Source organism: Silene latifolia, chromosome Y (assembly GCF_048544455.1).
Source record: "Silene latifolia isolate original U9 population chromosome Y, ASM4854445v1, whole genome shotgun sequence".
Classification (NCBI taxonomy): domain Eukaryota; kingdom Viridiplantae; phylum Streptophyta; class Magnoliopsida; order Caryophyllales; family Caryophyllaceae; genus Silene; species Silene latifolia.
Genome location: NC_133538.1, coordinates 108,278,764 through 108,306,150, shown reverse-complemented (window position 1 = coordinate 108,306,150; position 27,387 = coordinate 108,278,764).

Sequence of the window (27,387 nt, the reverse complement as noted above, 5' to 3'; positions counted from 1 at the left end):
TGTTTTGGTCACTGGGAGATATAAACCAAGAGGTTGATCTCGTTGAGGAGGCATGAGCACTGGTGGTTTGGCTAGTATCTCCTTGTTTTTGTCGAACGCCTTTTGACAGTCGTCATCCCATGTGGTGTAATCTGTTTTCTTTAGCTTTTTGAAAATGGGTTCACAGATCATGGTAAGTTTCGATATGATTCGACTTATATATTAAACCTTGCTTAAAAATACCCTAACCTCCTTCTCTGTCTGAGGTTGTGGCATTTCGATCAGAGCTTTGATTTTGGAAGGGTTAATTTTTATCCCTTGTTGACTGACGAAATATCCTAGAAGCTTGCCTGACGTTACCCCAAATGCACATTTCTGAGGGTTGAGCCTCATGTTGTACTTTCGTAGTCTTAAGAAGAATTTGCGAAGGTTATTAATGTGTCGCTCTCTATCCTTGGACTTGACGATCATATCATCTACATATACCTCGACTTCTTTATGCATCATGTCATGTAGGAGCGTGGTTGCAGTGCGTTGATACGTAGCTCCAGCATTGATTAATCTGAACGACATAACAGTATAGCAATAGGTACCCCATTGAGTAACAAAGGCAGTCTTATGCATGTCCTCTATGGCCATCTTGATCTGATTATATCCCGCATACCCGTCAATGAAGGATAACAACGCGTGATCTACTATATTATCTCCCAATATGTCGATATGTGGTAGAGGAAAGTCGTCCTTGGGACTTGCTTTGTTCAAGTCTCTGAAATCAACACAAACACGGATTCTCCCATCCTTTTTGGGTACAGGTACAATGTTGGCTACCCAGTTTGAGTACTCGAAAACTTTGATGAACCCGGCTTTGAATTGTTTATCGAATACTTCTTTGATCTTAAGAGCCCATTATGTCCTCGTTTGACGAAGCTTCTGTTTAATAGGTTTGAAACCTGGTTTGATCGGAATTCTGTGTTCGGCAATATCCCTATCGATCCCTGACATGTCTTTGTAGGACCAAGAAAAAACGTCTTTGAAACTAGCCCTTTCCATGCAGGAGGTCTATGAAACTAGCCCTTTCCGTTGGGCTCAAGGTTGTCCCTATCCTAAGTTGTTGGGGTTCTAGTTCAGTTCCTACGTTGATGGGTTCAGTGTTCTCTATAACTGGTGCACCTTCCCCCTCTTGTAATATTTCTTTAGCTATGTAGGGAGGTAGTTCGATTGAGTCTGGGTCTGGGTCATCCTCATTATCATCGTAAACAGAATTGCATTGAAAATAACACAAAGAGTAAGCAGAATCTGATTTATTCATATTAAATTTTGAAAAAAATTGAAACAAAGAAGCCATATGTTCAGTAGTCAGTGGCGGTAAAGGCATAGCTGTTGGGACATTTCCTGAACTACTCTTACTACTTGATGTTAAGCTAGGAGACACAAGGGGATTGGGAATGACGACAGGAGGAGACTCTCTAGGAACTTCTCTAGACTCCGACTCTGATTCCGACTCTGACTCGAATTCGTGGTCTTCTGGTTCTCCTTTAAACATCTCTGCTTCTCCAGTGGTGAGCTTGAAGAGTCTTCCTTGGTTGTTTGTCCATTTGATTGACTTTCTCCATCCTTTTTACTGATTCGAACTGGTTTCAGTGATTAACGCGGTAGGGTTCAATTGGTCGTCCTAAAGTATCATGGTAGTTATCTCGTCCTGCGCGGTTCTAATAAATCGATCTTCTCCATACTGGAGGCTAACAGCCTGTTCGTCTAAGCAAGGTGTTTGACGAGTCTTGACGGTAGGAACCTTTTCTGAAGGAATGAAGTAGCAATCGTGAAAGATCTTGATTCCAGCTAGTTGCCTTCCTTTGTAGTGCCAAGGTTCGGGGAACCCATGAAAGTATTCTTGACTCCTTTCTCTAATGAAGTATCCATTTAGGGTAGGGAGCTAAGGTCGCATTTGGATTCCCACGTTCTTACGATTTTGGAATTGTGTGAGCATCTCTAAAGCTTCTTCTTTCATGGGTTTGTATCCCAATCCTAATGGTATCCTTTGAGAGTTTCCTTCTTTGTAAGGTGCAAAGGTATTTCTTCGGACAGGATTCAACGGCATCCCCAGGAAGTATCCCTTAAATTTAAGTATGTGGTTGACTACTAAATTGGAGTACGGATTGAAGTACAAGGGTGCCAGTTTACTCTCTACAAGGTTTATGCTATGGAAGCCCCCAAGCTAGTATACTGGATCCGCAACTACTTGGTTGCTTGTCATCTTTTCTATTACTGCCTTAATAGGTGACGAAGTGATCGTCACTACTTTTCCATCTAGTGGAATCTTGATTTTCTGGTGGAGGGTGGATGTTACCGCTTTGGAAGCGTGAATCCAAGACCTTCCCAGAAGTATGTTGAATGATGCTTTGATGTCCAGTGACAGGGCTGTCGTGTACCTATCAAAAATAAACTAACTAAACTAACTATATAGATAGGGAAGTCAGGTCGATCTCTTCAGGGAGGCAAGATATCTGTAGAAGTCCGTCAATTTGGTCACAAATGAGGGGTTGTTTAAATTGGTTTTCTAAACTAAAAGGTTTAAAGGAAAGAGAAGTAGAGACAAGAGTAGTAAAGGCAGGAAAAGAGAATTAATCTATCAAATAAAGAAGAGTCATGTCAGGATTTCGGTTCACTACGGCAGTCCAATGACTCAACTGTAAACAACTTAGACAAATTAATGCGAGACGGATATGGAAAGGTCCTTCCGGTCCACTTTCTACCTTAAACTTCCACTAGCTTAACTTCCGTCCTCGTCAGGGTAGTCTACTGTTCATAGCAGGCCTATTTAGTCCAATCTTCCGATTCAGGATTAAATTTAGCCAGATTAAAAAGGGTGACTAAGAAGCGTGCACTCAACTAAGTCGGTAAAATACAGTTAAATTGCTATGGTGACAGAATCTCACAATTAATAAATCTAACTTCTTCACTACATCGTCACATTTCTACCGTAGATCCCCTAATCCCAACATGAAATAGATTTAGCTACTCATATTGCTATTAATAGTATGAAAAGTAACAGCACATAAATAACCAGCATTCAACATAATAAAACGATAATTAAATTGCATAAAAGTGAATTAGGGCAGAAATTAAATAAAGCAAAACAAAGAATTAAAGAAAATGAAATAAAGCTTATTATTACGAAAGGAGAAAGAGATTACAATCGTGAGAATCCGGCGTAAAGAACACACAAATCTGAGCGAAATAACCCCGAAAGCAAAGTTACCGAGAAAAGGGAAAAAGCAACGTAGTGTGTTTTACTGTGTAAGCTAAGAATGATAGATGATAAGTTTAAAGATAGCTAATGACCTAGTAAAGTTGCGTTTAAATAGAAAATAAACTAAGTCCAAAAGCTAAAACAAGTTTACGGGCTAATTAAAGCCCACGCCAGACCAAACCACTCGATCGAGTAGAATAAATCCACTTGATCGAGCAAAACTCTAGAAAATCTACTCGATCGAGTAGAATAGTTACTTGATCGAGTAACCTCTCTTTTCAGCACTTCTTGATCGAGTAAAAAGGTGCTCGATCGATCAACCAATGACGTAGAAACCATTCGATCGGGTAATAAAACCACTCGATCGATGTTCTTCCTTCAAATCAGCTTAGACTCGTGCCCGACTGCCTCGTAAACCGTGCCTTCACGCATCCCATTGCAGAAACTCACTCCATAAAATCCCGTCTCCTCAAAATGCATGCAAAAAGGACGAAAAAATGGTACAATTCCACTACTTTCGTGTTCATTTCTACAAAACGGACAAAACGAACAAAAGTAGCCAATTCGGGGCATAATACTATATAAACAGTACAAAAATGCATGGAAATACGTGCTAAAATAGGCTAAAAAGACTATACATTATGCACGTATCAAATCTCCCCAAACCGAACCTTTACTCGTCCTCGAGTAAACTAAAATGAAACTAATGGAACGGAAATGAAAACTCAAAGCTAGCTTAACTTGTCTACTTGAACCAATTTAATGGAACAAAGATTAACAGTTATAGCTAAGCAGTCAATACGCAAACGAGTTATAAGCTGTTCAGAAATATAGCCAACCTATCAACCTTGCAAGACCAACAAAATCGGACTCTCTCGTGGTCACTCTTCTCTCATGAAGCATAGGGTGAATTTAATATGTAAAAGAGAGAAATAAAGACAGTCACTCACCTAACTGCGACCTACATAGCATGCATGCAACAAAAATGAAAGACAATTAAAGTACTAATGCACACACTCCAACCAATAATGTCCGTCACAGCCGAGGGCTTACAAATAACATGGGAAAAGTGAGGTTCAGGTGAGAAAAGGCAAAACAAGTTATGGTTATGTGGGGGTAAAAGCGTCAAGCTAGTTCCTAACAGGACCATATAAAACCATTTGAATCTCAACTGACTGAAAAATAAAGTACAAGTGCCCTTCATTTGGCACACATCTCACTAATCTTATACACAATCTCCTCATAAATATGGAATAAGAACGGAGGAGTTAGACGGTCAAAACTTTCTTTTTTTAACACCGTCTAAATGAATCAAATGATATAAATCAAATTTTTTTTTCTCTTTCCACGTGAATCACATTTTTCATTCATTTTTTTTCTTTTTCTTTTTTTTTCTTCTTCACGTTTTCTTCTTTTTTTTTTTCTTTCTTCACTTCTTTTTTTTTTCTCTCTTTTTTTTTCTCCTTCCTCTATTTACACCAACTCCATACAAAAAGATACGGGCCAAACTGCAGACGGAAAATCATACCACAAAAGACATACTAAACTAGCTTGACTAGGCAGACTCAGTTTGGGATGTAGCTAATGGGTAAAAAAGGCAAGTATTGGCTTAAGTGGAGCTGAATGGGTGAAAAATATAAGGAAAAGGGAAAATTTGCAAGCACCTCCCTGCATATGACACTGACCACAACCCCGAATGTGTGCATTTGACAAGTAATTGAATGTCATAAAAGTGCAAAAATTATGAACATGCTATGCAAGGAGTACTACTCTCAATTCCTAATGAACTGGTCATGGATGTCACCAGTTATGGGCTCTAAACCTCAGAATTTATAGAGTAGTTGCCAATTTATCAGGTTAAGTCTAAACAGTCAGCTATATTTGAACAGAAACTCGTAGACTATGCGTATAACAAAGCTAATAACTATCAACAGAAGTGCAAGGCTCAAGTAAAATGACAAGTTATAGTGCAGTTTCATCACGGAAATCTACCGTTCCGACTCAACCTATATGCAAAAATAAACGTGAAAATTTTTGAATTTTTGAAAATTTTCTATTTTTTTTTTTTTTTTTTGAAATAAATAAACGATGCAAGCTGAAATAGACAAACGTGAATGCAAAACAAATGCAAATGCAGACTCAAACGGATGCAATACCCTCCCCAAACCAAAATGAACAACGCCCTCGTTTTCCTCCAGCATACACCAGCAGATATATACAGGGGAACGAGAATATACAACCAATAAAGAATGAAAAATAAAATAAAAAGGAGACAAAAATAAAAGAATGAGATGTACATACAAAACACGAACTTCCCCAAACCAGCCAGAAAACTAGAGAAGTGAGTAGACCAGTAGCTACTCATCAGCCTCCTCGTCGCTGTCGCGCACGTCCTCCACCCTCACTGTGAAGTCCGGGTCCTCCTCCTGCTCTCTCCTCCTCCTCTGCTCAGCTCGAGCTCTCTCCGCTACCACCGCCGGATCCTCGTCCTCCTCCTCAACAGACTCCGGGTACCCCTCAGCTGGGTACCGGTAAAAGGAAGGGTGTGGCCAACCCTCTGGTATCGGACGGTGTCGACTCAAGTGGTACTCGTATAGAGGGAACAAAGTCAAAGCTAAGTCCCGCTCCATACGAGCCAGTCACTCTGAAATCTCAACTAACAAACCGTCACGACGCCCGTGGTCCATGACCGAGGACGCCTCAAAGGGTGGTGGAGCTACAAAATTAGCCGGTAGGATCGGCTGTGTCTGTATCTGGTCGGCGGGTGCGGGAGTAAGAGTGAAGATAGGGATCGGGGTAGGTGCAGGAGTGGCCGTGGAAGGCTGGCCGCTCCCAGAAGGTGTGGACCCCTCTCCAGTCTCAAGTCTGCACCGCTTCTTAGCGGCGGGTAATGTCATAGGTGGGCGGAGTAAAAGGTGGTAGTCAGGTAGAGGTGGCAGTCGGGCGCCCCGTGCAACAGTAGGCAAAGGGGCTAGACGGGGGAGAGTGGTGCAAGGTAAGTCCATAGACAGGGAACCGTCTATCTTCCATGTCTGGAAGTCTGTGGTCAGCCAATGCTGAGAGTGCATGGCAGCCAGGCTCAAATACCTCTCTCCCGGGAGGTACGGTAAGTCACGAGGCCAGACAGGGAAAAGGGAACGAGCAAGAATGGTGGCCATGCCACCGCAGGCAATAGATCCCGTGAGCTTCACCCCCTGGGCCTGGAAGTACTGGGCGGTTAGATAGGCGATGTTGAGGGTAAAAGGACCCTTGTAGTCACTGTTCAGGTAACCGCCTAAGATGGAGGGCTCATTGTTGTTGATGTTGTTTGGCTCCTTTCGGCAAAAAATGGTGCTCCCCATCAGTCTAAGAAAGTAACGGGCAGGGGGAAGGTGGACATGTGCGAGCTTTCGATCGGGAAAGGTGGTCTGGGCCAAGGTCCGCCAAAGCTGACGAACGATCCTCCTAGGGGCAGTAGCGTCGCCCGTAGAGGAAAGTCCAAGTCTGCTACCAAACGCCTCCAAAGTCATCGAAAAAGTCCGGTTGAACAACCGGAAAGACACAGAAGAACTAGTGGGGGAAGCGACGTGTGCCCCGGAGGAGAAGGTGAAGGAGTTGAAGAACTCAAGACTCAGCTCCAGAAAGGTACGCCCACTCATAGTAATGAGTTCGGCCATCCCCGTGCCCCGTAAAAGCTCACAAACTGACTCGTAGATGCCGAGTCTCACAAGTGTCGGTTTATCTAAGAATCGGGTAGGTAAAAACTCACAGCCAACGAGGTTATAAAACCTCTTACGATGTACACCGTTAACGAAAATTACCTGCGGGTAATCAGGGTGGGAGTCGAGGGAGTTGTCCCCTCAGACAGTGACCGTGCCAGAAGGAGCAGCAGAAGTAGAAGGAGCAGCAGAAGTAGAGGTAGCAGAAGCTGGTGTAGCACGAGCACGAGCACGACCTCGGCCCCGGCCTCTAGAACCCAAAGTAGAAGCCCGTGTAGTGACGGTGTGAGGAACTAGAGCTGCTCTAAAGGCAGCTGCAGCTGCAGGTGAGTCCGTCGTGGTGGAAGTAGAAGCGTGTCATTTGTGACCACCATGAAGAAGAAAGATCGGCAAAGAAGTGCAAGCAAAGTGGTGGTGGCCGTATCTAGGGCAACAATCGAAATAGAGCTACAAAGTCATGCTAGCCGGCGTAAAAAAAGCGATGCCGTGGTGAAACTAAGAACACGAAATCTTTGGCCGGTGCGGAGACGGTAGTAACGGCAGGGACTACCGTCTCAGACATAGACAAAGACGGACTGGCAGAAGAGCTCGACGAAGGCATCGAGCTAGAATCCATCCTAACTAAATAGGGCAGGGGAATTGATAAGAAAATAGCAGCTAAACAGCATGAAAATCAGCATGAAAACGGAATGACAATTCCCCTATCCAATCGAAAGATTCGACCTTCAGCACATAAATTCCCAACTGTCCTCAAACATTTCGAATAGAAGCATGTAAACAGCGATAGGGGAGGGGTAGCAGGCATCAAATGCATGAAATTAAGCAATATCGAAGCAATTAAGCATGTGACAGCAGCAAAGACCAAGCTTACAGTCGAAAATTTTGACTGTAATGAACCTGTATCGCATATTTCTCGCAAAATTCGAAATTAAACATGTGAAAGCAATTAGGCATGGGAAATGATCATCAAGCAAGACAAATGAGGCAAGCAATGACAGTTATAGTCGAAAAACTCGACTAAGCAAGGAATATCGAAACCCTAATCCAAATTCACCACATAAAAATGCGAAATTAGTGAAATTAAAATGCAAAGAGGTGTAAGAGATACTTACTTGATGAGAATGAACCTACAAATTGCAATTAATCTTCAAACAACAAGCAAAAATGGCAATTTTTTTGATCGAAAAACCGCAAACCCTAATCCCACAAATAAATTGTGTAAAACAGCACAGATCAAGGGAAAAATAGAGGGCTTTGAACGATTAATTAACAAAGACCAAAATGTAGGTGACGGATTTGGCAAAAGGGCAAGAAATATGGAGGAATTTGGGGTGTTTTTGTCGCAAAATAGGAAGGGGTCGAAAGAAATTGGGGATAAATGAATTAGAAATGAAAAAGAGGGAAGTTAAAGAAACTCCCTTCGTGTAATTTCCATTTTTACTCGATCGAATGGATTAGAACTACTCGATCGGGTCCTTCTTGAATCCATCTACTCGATCGATTAGAATTTTACTCGATCGAGAACTCCCCATTTCTGCTTTGCTCGATCGACTAAAATGGAATCACTCGATTGACTACATTTCACTCGATCGAGTACAAAAAGTACCCAATCGAGCTCTTTTACTCGTGTAAGCTCTTGAATTCGTCATTCTTACTTTGAATTTGCGTAAAACTCCCCAAACCTGCATAGAAACACTCGCAAAAGTATCCCAAAATACCAAATACGCAATGTAATAATCTATAGTCTCTAATCTACGTTAAAAAAAATTTGTCTAAATTCTAATTGTTGTAATTAAAAGCAATAAAGTTCAACGGAAAACTTAAAAATTATTTTTACAAGTTGGTACACGGGGCATTTTCCCGCTCACTTCCTAAGGCAATTCAGCAGCCCCTCGGAGGGCTCCTGACTGGAGGACGTCACCTCAGCAACATTGATCGTCCTCTTCAGCTTCCATGAACTTGAACTTGATTCATTAGGGGGAGAATAGTTGACGTCCACATGCGAGCGAACTTTTCTCATCCTTACTCCTTTATCACCGGCTTTAACATGATTGCTTCCACTTTGACTGACATTAATTGCACAATGCCCTTTGACAGCTCCTGCATTATTTTCATCTGTACCTGCAGCAAGGAAAACAGACGAACTTTCCTCCTTTTTGATCTCAACCTGAGGCGGAGGGGTCACAATAGCAGCAGAATGTTCCAAATTTTCATTTGCAGTGTCAATAATAGGGTCAATAGAAGAGAGGGCATTGCAAGGCTGAGCTTGCATGGGAGCCCTCCGGAACTTAGACTAATGGAATATCAGCTCCTCATCCCCAACCTGAAAAGTCAATGTCTTGCCCCCGACGTCTATTACTGCACGGGCAGTGAACAAAAATGGTCTCCCAAAAATAATAGGGGTATGGGCATCTTCGGGGATGTCATGTACAACAAAGTCAACGGGAAAAAAGAACCTCCCGATCTTAACAGGTATGTCTTCTATTACACCTACTGGCCGTGATATGCTACGGTCGACCATCTGAACAGTCATGTTTGTGCAATTAAACTTTGTCAAACCAAGTCTCTTAGCCAGAGACAACGGTAAGACACTCACGCTAGCGCCAAGATCGCATAACGCGTTATCAATCAAATGGGTACCAATATGACACGGAATTGAAAAACTACCCGGGTCTGACGGTTTTGGAGGTAACTTATTCTGAACTAGGGCCGTCCCAACCTCGGTCAAAACTACCGTTTCATGATCATCAATGTGCCTCTTACGCGATAAAATTTCTTTCATAAATTTAAGGCAAGAGGGTACCTGTGTCAGCAGTTCAGCGAATGGCACAGTGATCTGCAAGCTTCTCAGAAGTTCGGCAAATTTGCCGAATTGTTGATTAGCTTTAGTACTCTGCAAACGCCTCGGGAAGGGAACCGTGATGGGTATCTCGAGTCCCTTATTCCTCTCTTCAAACGTGTCTGCCGGATCAAGCTCCAAATCTTTCGGACGCTTATTTCCTCTCGAACGAGGTCTTTCAGGTTATTTCTCACTCGATCGAGCACTAGCAGGGTCTCGATCAAGCTGTTCCTTATCCATACTACTCGATCGACCAAAATCCCCATTCGATCGAGTAGTTTATTCAACAAAGTCACTCGATCGAGCAGAAATTTCACTCGATCGAGCAGTTCCTTTTTCTTGTTCACTTGATCGAGTAGAAATTCCACTGGATCAAGTACTATCTTCAACACTTACTTTTACTCGATCGACCCCCAGAAACTACTCGATCGAGTACTTTCTTAGCCGTCAACTCCTTTTCTTCGCCAGAACACTGTTCATCAGCAGTTATAGCCTTCCTCGGGTCTGATTTCAACACTTCCGGTCCTTCATATGAACGACCGCTTCTCAAATTAATTAAATTTATCGTCTCATGTGGATTTTTGTCAGCTTGTGACGGTAAATGACCCGGTTTCCTTGCAGATTGGTTCGCGGCTAACTAGCCAACTTGAGTTTCAAGTGCCTTGACGAATGCATCTTTCTGTTGACCACTCAGCTACCACTGCTTTGTAAAAGATTGCAACATCGTCTTTAGCTCACCTATCTCAATCACCCCACCGGAAGATGATGCACCGTGATTGGGAGGAGGGAAGGAAGGAGGCTTCTGAAAGCCTTGTTGATTCTTATATGAAGGAACATATGGCTGCTGCTGGTGCGGAGGAGGGGTAGGAATAAGCACATTTTGACTTGTCCACCTCAAATTAGGATGGACTGCCCCTTGGTTGTTATAATAGGAACCCCCTCCTTGCCTATATTGTTGAAAGGCAAGGACATGTTCCTTCTCTGTAAGGCAGCCAACAGCAGTATGGCCGTCGTTGCTACCACAGCTCTCACATGTGACGGTCTCCCCTCTAGTAAGCATATGGACCGTTTGAGGCTCTCCAGCAGAATGTAACTCCAACTTATCAAACCTAGCATTCATGGCTTCCAACTGAGCCACAACCTGCTTATCGACTGCATGACCTGTTCTAATACCATCCCTCAGGTTTCCACACTCAGCACTGTGATTCGCCATCTCTTCAATAAGGGCCCATCCCTTATCATCGTCAGTATTCTCTTGGAATCTCCCATTAGATGATGCATCAAGTATGGCTCTGTGATCATCAAATAGCCCATTGTAGAACTGGTTAGACAGAAACCACGGATCGAAACCATGGTGAGGAATAGACCTCACTAACTTCTTGAAAAAGGACCATGCTTCATATAAAGTTTCATCAGGTGCTTGCTTGAAACTTGTGATCTTTGCCCTCAGCTGATTGGTGCGCTGTGGAGGGAAATATCTCTTGTAAAAAGAAAGAGCAAGGGTCTCCCAGTTGGTAACCGCTGGGGCCGCGCGGTCCAGATCCGTCAGCCACTCCCTGGCTGAGTTAGTCAAAGAAAAAGGAAACATAACCTCCTTAATCTTGTCTTGAGTTACCCCCTTTGTGGCGGGGATAGTAGAACAGTAGCCCGTAAAGACCTCCATATGCTTCCTCGGGTCTTCACCTGCCACGCCTCTATAGAGATTTATCTCAACCAGATTGATATAGGAAGGATGGATGTCAAATGTATTCCCATCCTCGGTCTGGAGATTGAAAGCCTTTGGTATTGAGGCTGCTTTAGGCTCCGAGTGACTAGCAATGTTTGGCATCTTTACTGGTTGATCGGCAGAAATAGGAATGTCTTCTACTAAAGACTGGTCTTCTGCGAAAATAAAATGGTGAAGCTCTGGTTCGAAAGTACTCAAGTCTTCCTTTCGTGATTCTCTTTGCAGACGAAGTCTATGCCTAAATAGTCTCTCTGGCTCAGAATCAGCTGCAACTAACTCAAACCTGTCTGACCTGGGCATACAAAACACTGAAAGAAAATAAATAAGAACTGCCCCAAGGAATAAAAATTCCCTGAGACGGATAAAATAAACGAAACAAAGACAGATAGGGCAATTGCCTCCCCGACAATAGCGCCAAAATTTGACAGGGCTGTCATGTACCTATAAAAAATAAACTAACTAAACTAACTATATAGCTAGGGAAGTCAGGTCGATCTCCTTAGGAAGGCAAGATATCTGTAGAAGTCCGTCTATTTGGTCACAAATGGGGGGTTGTTTAAATTGGTTTTCTAAACTAAAAGGTTTAAAGGAAAGACAAGTAGAGACAAGTAGAGACAAGAGCAGTAAAGGCAGGAAAATATAATTAAACTATCAAATAGAGAAGGGTCAAGTCAGGATTTTGGTTCACTACAACAGTCCAGTGACTAAACTGTAAACAACTTAGACAAATTAATGCGAGACGGATATGGAAAGGTCCTTCCGGTCCACTTTCTACCCTAAACTTCCACTAACTTAACTTCCGTCCTCGTCAAGGTAGCCTACTGTTCATAGCAGGCCTATTTAGTCCAATCTTCCGATCCAGGATTAAATTTAGCCAGATTAAAAAGGGTGACTCAGAAGCGTGCACTCAACTAAGTTGGTAAAATACAGTTAAATTGCTATGGTGACAGAATCTCACAATTAATTCATCTAACTTATTCACTACATCGTCACATTTCTACCGTAGATCCCCTAATCCCAACATGAAATAGATTTAGCTACTCATATTGCTATTAATACTAACAAAACTAACAGCAGATAAATAACCAGCATTCAACATATTAAAACGATAATTAAATTGCATAAAAGTGAATTAGGGCATAAATTAAATAAAGCAAAACAAAGAATTAAAGCAAATGAAATAAAGATTATTATTAAGAAATGAGAAAGAGATTACAATCGTGAGAATCCGGCGTAAAGAACACACTAATACGAGCGAAATAACCCCGAAAGCAAAGTTACCGAGAAAAGGGAAAAAGTAACCTAATGTGTTTTACTGTGTAAGCTAAGAATGATAGATGATAAGATTAAAGATAGCTAATGACCTAGTAAAGTTGCGTTTAAATAGAAAATAAACTAAGTCCAAAAGCTAAAACAAGCTTACGGGCTAATTAAAGCCCACGCCAGACCAAACCACTCGATCGAGTTGAATAAATCCACTCGATCCAGCAAAACTATAGAAAATCTACTCGATCGAGTAGAATAGTTACTCGATCGAGTGACCTCTCTTTTCAGCACTTCTTGATCGAGTAAAAAGGTCCTCGATTGATCAACTAATGACGTAGAAACCATTCGATCGAGTAATAAAACCACTCGATCGGATGTTCTTCCTTCAAATCAGCTTAGACTCGTGCCCGACTGCCTCGTAAACCGTGCCATTACGCATCCCAATGCAGAAACTCACTCCAGAAAATCCCGTCTCCTCAAAATGCATACAAAAAGGACGAAAAAATGGTACGATTCCACTACTTTCGTGTTCATTTCTACAAAACGGACAAAACGAACCGAAGTAGCCAATTCGGAGCATAATACTATATAAACAGTACAAAAATTCATGGAAATACGTGCTAAAATAGGCTAAAAATACTATACATTATGCACGTATCATCCACTATTTGAATGTTAACCTTTCGCTCAATCGGTCTTGTGGCTATGGTGAGATTGACTAGTCCTACCACTTTACGTCGTGTACCATCGTATGCGCGAACACCTTGATTGGTAGGGGTCCAAGCTGACTCTTTCATGCCTAACTTATATGCTCTCTTAAATGGTATGACGTAGACTGCAGAGCCATCATCCACCAAAGTCTTTGGCACGTTCTTATTTAAACAAATGTCAGTAATGTATAGAGCCAGGTTGTGACTAGAGTCGAAAGGTGGCAAATCCTAGTTCGAGAAAGTAACTGGGTTACTTAGGTTAGTTGAATCTTTGAAGACCAAGTTGACTACGTCATCAGGTGTAGAGTTGTGTGCCACATTTAACTTAGCCAAGGCTTGTAGTAATGCTTGGCGATGAGGGAATGAGCTTGCAACTAGTTACCAGACTAAAAGATCAGCCTTTATCTTCTGTAGTTGTTTTAGTAAGTGGTTAGTAGATGTATCTTCGCCGTCATTTGGCGTGATGACGCTGGTTTTAGTAACTGGACCATTAGCTATAGGACCATTTTAAGAAACATTCTGATATGGACGCCCTGAACGAGTAAGGTGGTCTATATCTTAGTCTTCACTATTTTTACTATGTCCTAACTAATCTTGACTAGGTAGTGCTCGATGAGATATTGGTCTTCATTATCTTTGGCCCATACTCCGTTGACAGTAGCAAGTTCTCTCAACCTTATGATTTCAGCTTCTAAATGGATGATTTGATCGATTAGGCCATCGACCACAGTTACCACTTCATGCATTATGGAATTTCAAGAGAGATTTAGTGGCGCACTTTCCTTAGGTGTAGTACTTGGATTACCGAGGGATGCCACTACATTTTCTAGTTATGAGACTTGTCTATTCACACTTCTTGCCCATGCAATAAAGTCAGTGATAGTAGGGGAAATGGTGGAGTAGCTCCCTTCATTTTCTAATGCATGGATCTCATCTTCGACTGGAGAAATGAGGTGTGAACAATCTAAGGTAGATTCTTCACCTATAATCATCAGAACTCCAAGAGGATTTTGAGTATTGTTAGGCTTACCTCCAGGTGGTATGGATAGGCGGCCGTCTTCGATCATGTTCTGAATGACATGCTTTAGCTTATAACATTTCTCCGTATTGTGTCCCTTACCTCAATGATATTCACAATATGAATTTTCGTCCCAAAACTTGGACTTCTTTTCTGGATCAGTTGTAGGCCCTATGGGTTGGAGCTTACCCTGTTTCATCAACCTCTTCAAAGCATTTGAGTATGTATCGCCAATGTTTGTGAACTTCCTTTGTGGGTTATTCTTCTTTGATGATTCGAGAAGGTTAACCTCATTAGTATTGCTAGTAGAGTCGTAGGAACGACTTGTTGAGCCTTGATATCCACGACCTACAGTTTTGGACAAGACTCCTTTACGGATGTCGTCTTTAATTCTTGTCCCTAGTACAGTTAGATCCTTGAAGGTCTTAATGTTTTGGTACCTCAAGTGATTTGCATAAATGGGCCGTAAGTTGTCCACGAATTTTTCCACAAGGGTAGCAAACAGGTAAGGTATTTGGTTATTGATGGGCCCTCTACTTACAATGTAATCCTTGGCAGGCCCTGGATCCACGAGATGAAAGCGATTCCCTCAACGTACCACCAATGCCTGAAGTTTCCAACACCTTGGGGGGTGCAAGAAATACGTGGGGACCAGGAAGAAGCTAAGGATTGCTACAAGGTGGCTCTGAAGCCGACAACAGGTTCGCCCGCATAGCAATTACAGAGCCAGCGCATCCAGGGCGAGTACATTGAGCCTCAGCAGGCAGAACTAGACGAAGTCATCCTGGACTCGCTGCATCCAGAACGAACTGTTCTCATTGGATCTGAGTGTAGAGCTAAGATTCGTGAAGAACTCGTTCGGTTGTTAAGAACTAACATAGATTGCTTTGCTTGGTCACATGATGATATGATAGGGATAGACCCAAGTGTGATAACTCACAAGCTAAGTGTGGATCCAAGCTATAAACCTGTGCAGCAGAAAAGAAGAAAATTTGCTTCTGAAAGAAACCAGGTCATAAATCAAGAAGTAGATAACCTGCTTGCTGCAGGAAAGATTCGTGAAGTAAAGTACCCAGAGTGGTTGTCTAATGTGGTAGTGGTCCCAAAGATAAATGGCAAGTGGAGGGTCTGCGTCGATTTCACGGATTTGAACAAAGCTTGCCCAAAGGATCCATTCCCTCTACCACACATAGACGCCATGGTAGATGCTACTGCGGGCCACGAGATGCTGACATTCATGGATGCCTGGAGTGGGTATAACCGGATAAAGATGCACCCGGTGACCGGGGAAAAGACGGCGTTCGGATCCAGAAAGATGTATCTATTGTTATAACGTCATGCCTTTTGGACTGAAAAATGCTGGATCTACCTATCGAGGTGGTGAACATGATGTTTAAAGAAAAATAGGCCAAACTATGGAAGTATATATAGACGATATGGTCGTCAAATCGAAAGCGTGCTTCACAAAGACCACCAAAGACTGGCGAAACTTTCAATACCCTCAGGAAATACCAAATGAAGCTGAATCCTACGAAGTGCACCTTCGGAGTATCCAGTGGAAAGTTCCTAGGGTACATCGTGACCCAGAGAGGGATAGAGGCCAGCACCGAGCAAATAAGAGCAATTCTGCAGCTGGAATCACCGCAGAAACCAAAAGACGTCCAGCGCCTGACTGGAAGAGTGGCAGCCTTAAACAGATTCATATCCAGATCTTCGGACAGATGCAGGCTATTCTATGATATACTCAGAAAAAGCCAAAGATTCGAGTGGACGGATGACCACGAGAAAGCATTTCAGGAGCTGAAGCGTTATCTCGGACTCCACCTCTCCCGTCGAAACCGAGCCGGGAGAACCACTTTTCCCGTATCTGTCGATCCACGAAGCGCGATCGGTGTAGTGCTAGTACGAGAGCGGGAGGGATCACAAAGCATCCAAAAGATATACTACATCATAAGTCTCTCGCTTAGGCAGAGACCAGTACACATCACTAGAAAACTTGTCCTTGCACTAGTTACTGCATCCTATAAACTGCGTCCCTACTTCGATTCTCATACTATTTCTGTGATAACTAATTATCCTCTTAAAACTATCATGAGAAAACCAAAATTGTCAGGACGTATGGCTAAATGGTCCGTGCATTTGAGCGGGTACGATTTGAAGTTTGAACCCCGTACGGCCATAAAGTCTCAGGCTTGGGGGCAGCCGTAACCTGCTCATTCACTCTCTGAGCCAAAACATCTTGCAGTGAAATTCTAGATTTTGCAGAACCTGGAAGCAGCAAAGATTAAGTCAGAACCAGATATATGAAAAATCCGGAAACAGAACCAAGTCAAAAATGGGAAGAACAACGTACTAGTCGACATTGAATCTTTTTCTTCAGCAGCCGTTTTCTTCACCACAACAGCAGAATCCTGAACCAGATTGGGAATGGTCCTATTTTCTGGAGGTGGACTGAATAGCTTGGAAAGAGATGCGGTTCTGTCAGGAGACAAAGGCAAGGGGCACAAACCTGCACAAAAAACCAAGTATGGAAATATAAGCATCAAAGAAAAATACACAGGAATAAGGGCATGCAAGTACAGTCTGTTGATCGCCAGACACTGACAATGTAGTCAGTCGGAGCAGGAAGAGTGTCAATTTTCACAAAAATAAAGCGGGAGAACCACTTGCTGTCATCCGTCTTCACGGGGAAGATGATGCAATTCTTTTCCCCGTCTCGAACCCGAATGGTCACTTGACCCCGAGCAAGGGACCTGACCGAGAACAAGTGTGCAAGGTCCGGGATACCAATCTCATAACCAAAACGGTTATTCATAGCATCAATCGCAAGCAAGGTCCGCCAAGTATATGGAGCCACTTGGCAAATAGCCAAATGATTCAAGTTCAGATTCTCTTGAACCAGAGGAGGAAAAGGAAACCTCAAACCTGCATTTTAAGGCATATTCATATAAACATATCCACCCCTCCCTCACCGAGTCGGCTTTACGGCCGGGGTTGGGATGTGAAACACCACATCGTCAGAAAAACCAAAGGTTTTCTTGATATAATCAAGATCCTCGGAGGTAAAGTCAGAATCACAAGAATGTTTGGTGGAAAGGACGCCGCCGGAGAGGAAATCGTCAGACGGCATCACAGGATCCGAGGCCGAGGTTGAAGAAACGGATTTTTGTGACATGATATGCAAAGAAATGAAAAGAAAACGAAGTTGAAGACAAAGTACATGTGGAAAAGCAACCGGCAGAAGGAGAGAAAGTTTTTAGGAAGAAGAGATGAAGGTGATTGATGGTGATGGAGAAGTGAGAAAGTGGGGAGTTTTGGGGAATACCGAGGGGATATAAAGAGAGGGGAAGAGTTAGTGGGAGAGTGGGATAGTAATTGTGGCGGTTGAAGAGCTATTAAGAGGAGAAGTTGTAGAAACCGAGATAACTGCTAAAACTTCGTCAGTTCTCCGCAGCGCAACAGAAATTCCCGCCTAAAAATATTTGAGACGGAAATTTGGGGGCAATTGTTAGGGATAAAAAATACTATTTATCACTCCTGACGTGGCATTGTACTGACAGGAAAAGGAGTTAAAAGGGTGGACACGTGGAACGCAATGGTTGGTAGAAAGGGGGAGAGAAGGATAGCTGAGGTGGCACATTGTGGACCACAGGATCAAACAATAACAAACACAAATTGGGCTAAGTACAAACACACGTACGAAAAAGAAGAAAGAGTTGGGCTTTGACCTTTTCTAATAACCACTACCTATTTTCTTGGTAACCGTCCATGAATATAGGAGCAGAGGCAGGAGGAAGTCTACCAACTTCAACCCTATTCTTGAAGACTATATAAAGCAAGAAGAGGACAACGTTCAGGGGGCATTCAGTGGAACTCGAGCAATATCAACACGACTCCTTCAAAATTCTCATCAACTATTGACAATAATTCATTAGCTAAAATCATTCTTGTATTTCCTTACTTGAGCATATTATTCTCGATCATAGTACAAATTTGGTGGGATTCCGACTCCCTCCGCGGTTGTTCCCACATCGGGTTTTCCGCGTCACCAAAAATCCTCCGTGTCGTTCTTTTTCATTCGTCTGCATTCCGTTATCCTATCATCGCATTTAAAACATAACCGGTATTAGATTAATCACTATCACTCGCATAATTAATTTGTAATCGGTAAATTATTACCAAAACAATGATGATATCGACTTTGTAAGATTTTAAACATTGTCTTTTGCGACTTGCCTAATGTCAATAAATCAGATGGTGCATTTACACATGCAAGTAACACATTACTCGTAACACACGTAAATAATGTAATTGTACTTAGCGGTCTGAAACAAAGATTAGACGCGCAACAACTATGCTTGTCTAAGCAACTCACGTCGAATTGGTACTTCCTTACAGCTGCTTCAGATTGGAGAAAAAATGCAGGAATGAAGATGACAATGAGAAATGCATAAACAAGACAATTATCGATCGAACGAAATGCCATTTCTTAGCTTATAGGCTAAGAAGCTCAGAGATTAATATGATGAAAAATATAAGAAAATTATGAATGATGATAGGGTCCTGTTGGATTATTGTGATCCAAAATATTAGTCAAAGTTTGTTTCCTATTGTTTAGTTAATGGGTATAATTACAACTCCTAAGAAATAGCTACTAGTTGGTTTATAATGAGCATGCTTAGGTAATTGCTTTAGATTAGCATTAGTGTGTTACGTGGGTTACTCCCACAAATTTAGGATATTTAGTTTTACTTGTAAGCCTATATAAAGTCTATGTTATTTGATTATTAATTGAGTTAGTTTACGATAACTTTCTCCTTATATTTCACTCTCCTCTCTCATTTTTAGTCTATCATGTGGTATCAGAGCTCTTGAGGCGGTGTTGACAACCTTGTCACCTCCGCTCAAGTAGCCAGGTTCGATTCCCGAAATGGGGCGATCACAAAAAATTTTAAAAAAAAAAAATCACATTTTTTGTTTGAGTTACAAGTGAGCCACGCAGCCCTTGTATCAATTTATTTCCGCATTGAAAAAAAAAATTGAGAGAGAAGGTGAGTAAATTATTTGAGTAAAAAAAATGGTGAGAAGTGCACCATAATTGAGAGATAGAGAGAAGTGCTCTATCGGGTTTGGTAGAGAAAAATGGCTCTACCGTATTTTGGGTGAAGAGAAGTGCTTCACATGTATGGTGAGAAGTGCACCAATGAAATGGTGGAGATAAAGGTTCCATCGACAATCGTTTTTTGGAGAAAAGTGCTCCAAATGAAAGTTGGTGACAGGTGCATCGACAAGAGGGTGACGAGAAGTGCGTCACGGAGTGAAGACAAGGGCTTCACAAAGTTAGATGGAGAAAAGTCTATTTGATCGAGCAATTTACGATTTTATGGAGTCCAAGCAAAGAGGCTCAGTTTAAGTCTCGAAAGGAGGCTATGTTTGAAGTTGGGTGTGGAGCCCAACATGTGCGGGTGCGAGAAGGATTGCATACCGTTTATTTAAGGGTAGATTGTTCATCAATGAAGATTTGAAGATTAGAAGATATTTTTTTGACGCAAGCATTGCATCAAATTTTAATTTGGCAGAAGATTTTTTGAGGAGTCTCGGGTGAAAGAGTGCTAGAAGACTACACACATCAAGTTGAGTACTGCAAATCTCAAGCAAGAAAATTGCACTCTATGCCAAGGAGTACGACATGAGTGACAGTGTGATCATTTTTCTGGTGCAACCCTTCATCATAGTTGAAGAAAACGAGAATATAAAGTCTCGTAAGGTTTTGTGTTATGGCGAAGGACGTAACGAGTATGGTTCGACATGGCAAGAAGTCGAACGTGGATTATCGATTTTGGATCAAGGGGGTGCGTTGGATTATTGTGATCCAAAATATTAGTCAAAGTTTGTTTCCTATTGTTTAGTTAATGGGTATAATTACAACTCCTAAGAAATAGCTACTAGTTGGTTTATAATGAGCATGTTTAGGTAATTGCTTTAGATTAGCATTAGTGTGTTACGTGGGTTACTCCCACAAATTTAGGATATTTAGTTTTGCTTGTAACCCTATATAAAGGCTATGTTATTTGATTATTAATTGAGTTAGTTTACGATAACTTTCTCCTTATATTTCACTCTCCTCTCTCATTTTTAGTCTATCAGGTCCAAGATGGAATTAATGGTATTAATAAGAATATACTCCGTATGTAGTACTCCGTATTGTAGTAAGGTAGAATATATCATTCAGTTTGTTGTAAAACTTATACAAGAAGAGGAAATTCAGGTTTAACTACAACGTACCGAGAGTGATTTGCCAGGTGTGATTAGCTCACTATGAGGCTGAGAAAACCCAATACTTAATTAAATATTAGTATTATTTATTTATTTATTTTAGTTTTATTTATTTTTATTTTCATTATTAATGGAGCCATGGACCTGAAATTCTGCGTTTTTGGATTGTGATAGAATAAAGGTGTAAAATAAAGCTAAAATAGCCCACTGCATTATACTAAATGCGTTTTTTTCATCATGAAGTAGCCGTACTCTGGTAAGTTATCGATGTAATTTTCAATTTGGATCATTATTAAAGGGTTTAAGGCTCTGTAAATACGACATCTTACCCTACTATAGCGAAGTTCTTGAGACACTAGAAAATGATGTTGATTTTGTACTACTCCGTATGATTTATTTATTTTAGTTAGGTTTAGAGGCTAAGAAAACTTGAAGCCAAGATGAAGTAATTCCTTAAGGATATGAAGCTATGGCTTGAAGTTTTATGTGAAGAAGGATAAAATTGTAGGCAGAGTATGGGAAACTGCAGCCTGTAGAATGTAGACCAATTTAACCTAACCAATTTTTGGTCCCATTTGTGTAATCAACTTTGCCGTTAAGGAGAAGGGATATTAGGCTTCTAACTCAGTGTTCGAATTGCTTGTTCATTAAGGAATATCAATATTTAGCCTATGTAAGATTAGCTAGTTTTCCTTTATTGTGACAATTGATAACTTATAGATCTCGTTGTAGACTTGTAGGTAGTATTGATAACAAAAAAATGCCTAATCATCCCTCTACGAGATTAAGTTAATAAGACTCCAGTACTACTATCAAAACCCTAAGTTCCTTAAAGATAGAATCAAGAAGTCACGGAAATTGTAATCCTTAATCTTTCAGTTATAAAATAAAACTCTTATCCATATTATTTTGTTCCTCTTTCCTTAGTATCGCATATATTAAATTTTTATGGTTCACAAATTAGCAAGCTCGGTGGGACAATTTTCGCACTTCATCTCCGTTCTCAAGGATCAAATTCAGTAGAAGAAGTTTGAGACCAAGTTGCGACCGACCGCAAATCTTTACAACTAGTCTCGAGGGGGTATTTGTAGACACCAAAATTTTATATTTTGGTATCTATATTTTTTATAGTATCTTAATTATTTAGAGATAATTATCAATAAATATTGTGATAATATCTTATGATACTCTAGAATATTCTTTCTTGCCTTTTAAGCTACTTTACTATCAATATGGATCTCCTCTTTAGGGTTTGAGGAGAGCAGATTGATTAAGTCAAAAAAACCTCATACTCCTACTACCAAATTGTAGGTAGGATGAAATAAGTTACAAAACTACCCCATCGATCATCTCCTTATGAGATATAAGTCGATAAGACCCTCGTAACATTACTAAAACACTAGCCTTTAGAATGGAATCAAGTGATCTTGTTGTTAGAACACATTTGTTGATGATGACATGCCTATTTTTACTAGGCTTTAAGATGTTCCATTTGAGGATTTAGCCACTTTCCCAATCAAGAATTAATCAATGTTCAAGCTCAAGAAGTGTTGATGAAGCTACCCAAGAATTGTGTTGTAATAAGAGTCACTTATGTACGGGTAAGAGAGTATGGTACTGAGGCAACAGTAAGCAAGACTGTTGTTCAACAACGGTCTGCTTACTGAGGCAACAGTAAGCAAGACTGCTGCTTTAGCTCGTGTCATTTGAGAAAAGTCTTTGGTTTCAAAAATACTCAAACCTTTAGTACAAACTTCTATTTTTGAAATGTTCATTTCTGATAAATGAAATTTATGGAAGGTTTTTTTATTAAGAAAAGAATATTCCAATGGTATCTTTCAAAAGGTATTATCTCAAATTCGCAATACATTTTATCATGGCTTTTGGAAAGAAGAACTTGTTTCTTTCCAAAATTGTGTTTCTAAAAACGTCTTCACTTGGTTGTCAACCTTGTTTTGACTGATTTTCAAAGGCCTTTTAAAGATAATAACAAAGCTTCTTTTCTTCTTTAACCTTTGGAAGAATGCTCCCTTTTATGCAAACTTGGTAAGGTAAAAAATATTTATTTTCTATCAAATGTCTTTACCTCAAAACCCTGGTTTGCCCCTCTATAAAAGAAGCACTCCTCTCCTCTATTTCACAAGACCTTTCTGAGAATTTCAAAGTGTTTTGCAAAATTGTTTAATAATAACTCAAAGCTTTTCTTTCATTTCAAAATATTTCCAAGTCTTCAAGTGATAACCGTCTTCACTTCCGTTGCCTTAAGTATTGCACTCTCTTACCTAGAATCGTTTGATCAATAAGTGGTCCTTATCAATTTTTTCAAAGAATTAGTTTGGGGAAACTTGGTCTTGTGAACATTCTATTTAGAGTATTGAGTTCCTAGACGGAGTAGTCTTAGAACTCGTGTCGCAACCGGAGTAGGTTGTTGGTCCTTTTATTATAAGTTTCTTAAGTAGTCGGAGTAGATCACTTCACTTATTAATAAAAGAATATTGGACGTAGGCCCTTAGAGTGTTCGCCGAACCAATTCAAAAACATTGTGTTGATCTATCGTTGCTTTTAATTCCGCTGCATTTATTTTACTCGTACTTCATTTTCATTTTTCTTTAACAACGGTCCTGGATACTGTTGCTTTTCGTCCGTAGCCTTAATCTCTTGTGCTAAGACAAACAAGCAACAGTCAGAACAACCGTTGCCTTACTTCTCAACAATTTTCTTCAACAACGCGATACACTCTTAACTAATCAATTTATTTGATATATCCACTTGTTCCTCACATCATTAATCAACTTACTTTAATTCAATAAAGATCAAGTTGAAATTTTTAAAATAGTACCTAATTCACCCCCTCCTCCTCTTAGGTACTTGGAATCCTAAACTCTTCAATTGGTATCATAGCCTCATGCTCTTGATCGAGGCTAGTGACCTTAGAGTTTGATTCTTGGGATATGGATTCCTCAAAACACTCCAAGATCCCGGTCTTTACCAGTGAGAATTTTGGATGGTGGAAGCTCAAAATGGAGCAGGATATCAAAAGTATCGATTATCAATGTTGGAAAATCATTGAGGACGGACCTCTTGTTATTGAGGAAACCGACATTCTTACGGGTTTTACTAAAGTCAAGGCCGAGAAAGATTACAATGAAAATGATTTCAAATTGGCCGAAAAAAACTCGAAAGCAATGTCGATTCTTCAACGGTGTGTAGGTGACGCCAAAGTGAGTAGGATTTTTGGATCTCCAACGGCCAAACTAATTTGGGACTCCCTTGTTCTTGCCTATGAAGGGACGTCTCAAGGTAAAAAAACACCGTATTGACCTTCTCATGCAACAATATGAGATATTTCACATGTCAAAGGATGATTCCATAAATAGTTTTTCATCTCGCTTTTCGTGTATTATCAATGAACTAAAAAATCTAGGGAGAAATTTCGAGTCCGAGGACATCATTCGAAAAATTCTTCGTAGTCTTACCATTAAATGGCATCCTAAGGTAACCGCCATAGAGGAGGCCAAGGATTTATCCATTCTATCTCTTCATGAACAAATGGTATCACGAATGGCTCACGAGTTTAGTCTCGACAACCATTCTAGTGAATCTTCAAAGGGAAAGAGTCTTGCTCTAACATCCTCTTCAATTTATGTTGAGGATTAAGAGGAATATAAGTTTGCTTTGTTCTCTAGGAACTTAGTAGGAATGGGGAATGGCCAAGGACATAAAAGTTTCAACAACAATTACACGAAAAAACGCAATCCAATGAAAAGACCTACTACCACCATTGGATGCTTTAAGTGTGGTGACAAATCACATGAAATTAAAGAATTTCCTAAGTGGGATGAGATTAGGTCTAAGGATAAGCGAGATAAGGCTAAGAAGGAATACAAGCACAAGGTCATGTCCGCCATTTGGGGAATGTCCGACTCCGAGAATGATGAAATCATTGAGGAGGAACTAAAGGCAAAAATGTGTTACACATCATCTCAAAGATAAAGTCTCCAAACCTTCTAAAACTGAACATCTTAGATGTCTTATGGCTCATCCAGATGATTCCGACTCAGATTCCGACAAAGAGGTAAAACATCTAAAAGCCAAGGTTAGGACTAACTCCAAAGAAAAAGTATGTAAGCTTCTTGATAAACTCTTTGATAAATGTCTCTCACAAACTGAAAAATTTTATCTCATGCAAGATGAGATAGAGGAAATTGCTCACGAAAACTTTTACCGTAAAAATGAATTTAAGGCAACAGACAGTGTGACTGTTACTTCTGAGGCATACAATAAGGTGAAAAAAGTAAACAAGTTGAACAAAGAGTTGTCCAATGAACCAGACTGTCTTAAGTCGAACCCAACGATGTCTCTGATCTTGAGAATGTCAACACTACTCTAATTAGGCAAATGTCCATGATAACCAAGGAACGTGATAAACTTCTAAAAGAACAATCCATGTTTAAAGGTGTAATTGGTGACTTAGTATATGAGGTAGAAGAACTTAAAGCAACAGTGTCTCAGACCGTTGCTTCTGGCAGTACCAAAGAAGCTTCAAATGAACTAGTCACCAACCTATCAAAAGAGAATGAGTGTCTTAAAGTCAACATAGATGCCTACAAAAGGGAGATTAGAATGCTTCATGAAAAGTTTGTCAAATTTCAAAATGAATCTCCCGAATGTAGTTCGTCTAGATCCAATATTGTTCACTTAGATAGATGCATCTTGAGTCTTAAACTTAATGTTCAACAAAAATCTGAAACTTTCATGGAGTTAAAATCTGAGTATGTCTTAATGAAGAAGGAGTTAGAAAACTCTAAAGAAAGGAACAAGTATTTCACCTTTATAGTCGAGGAACTAAACATGGAACTTGTTGAGGCTAAGAATGTTTCAAAAAATTGGGAAGGAAGTCAAAATGTCTTAAATTTCCTCACCAATCAATCCAAGAGATGTGATAAAGTTGCCGAGCTCGGTTTCAAATAGAACAGTCAGTCAGACTGTTGCTTTCAAAAACCGGATCCAACTCAAACCGACTTTTGAAGAAAGAAATATGTTGGTCTACCCCATCATTTGCAGCTATTGTGGTAAAATCGGTCATGTTTTCAATGCTTGCAATAAGAGACATAATGACATTAATAAGAACATTAAAGTTGTAAAACAAATATGGATTAGAAAAGATATGTTGAGAAATGTGAAGGATAAGAAAGGACCCAAATTTATTTGGGTTCCTAAACTCAAAGTCTAATTTTGTGTAGGGCTTGGTGAGAGGCGGTCGCAATTGGTACTTGGATAGTGGATGTTCTCGTCACATGACGGGAGATAGAAACCAATTCCTCTCACTAGAAGCTTATGATGGTGGCAAGATAACGTTTGGCGATGACAAGAAAGGTGAAATAATAGGCATGGGGAAGGTCGGTAAGTCATCGTTACTTTATGTCGACAATGTGCGGCTTGTCAAAGCTTTGAAACATAATCTCCTTAGCATTTTTCAACTATGTGATAAAGGTAACATTGTGGAATTTAATGCTAATTTGTGTCGAATAATTGATACCACAACTCATGAAATTATTCTCGAAGGAAGACGTGTTAAAGATGTGTACTTAACCGACTTAAACACATTATCCGGTCATACCATGTCATGCATGAATGTAATGAAAAATGATCCTTGGTTATGGCACAAAAGGTTTGGACATGTTAGTGCTAAAACTCTTAATACTCTTAGGAAACTTGACTTAGTTGAAGGATTTCCGAACATGAAATTTGACTTTGATCAAGTATGTGATGAGTGTGCAAGATGCAAATATGTTAGAAGCTCCTTTAAACCCAAAAGAATTGTTTGTACTCTTCGTCCTTTACAACTCTTGCATATCGACTTATGTGGACCAATGAGAACTAGGAGTAGAGGTGGTAGTCGTTATGTCTGTGTCATTGCTGATGATTATTCTAGGTTTGTTTAGGCACTTTTCTTAAGCTCCAAAGATGAGGCATTTTATGAGTTTTTAATTTGGTTGAAAAATATTCAAAATAAACTTGATTTCAAACTTGCTTGCATAAGAACGGATCATGGAACCGAATTTGAAAACTCATCATTTAGTGCTTATTGTAATGACAATGGTGTAGACCATAATTTTTCGGCTCCTAGAATAACACAACAAAATGGAGTAGTTGAATGAATGAATAGGACCCTTGAAAGTATAGTTAGAACCATGTTGTTGTGTAGTAAAATGCCTAGGAACTTTTGGGGCAAAGCGGTATACACCGCTTGCTACATTCATAATCGTGTCATGAAAAGGAGCATAATCAATAAAACACCCTATGAAATTCTACGTGGAAGAAAGCCCAATGTTTCATATTTTAGACGCTTTGGGAGCAAATGTTTTGTTCACAACAATGGTAAAGATAACGTGGGAAAACTCGATCCACGTAGTGCTGATGCCGTTATTATTGGTTATTCCGACTATAGCAAGGCTTATAAAGTTTATAATAAACAAACCATGCTAATTGAAGAAAGTTTCCATGTCATTTTTGATGAATCTAGCATTCTTGGGCAGGTATAAAATGAGGATCAAGATGATGAAGATGACGAATTTGAGATAGGTCTTGTGAGAAAAGATTTCCTGTTTGAGGATGAGGAAGC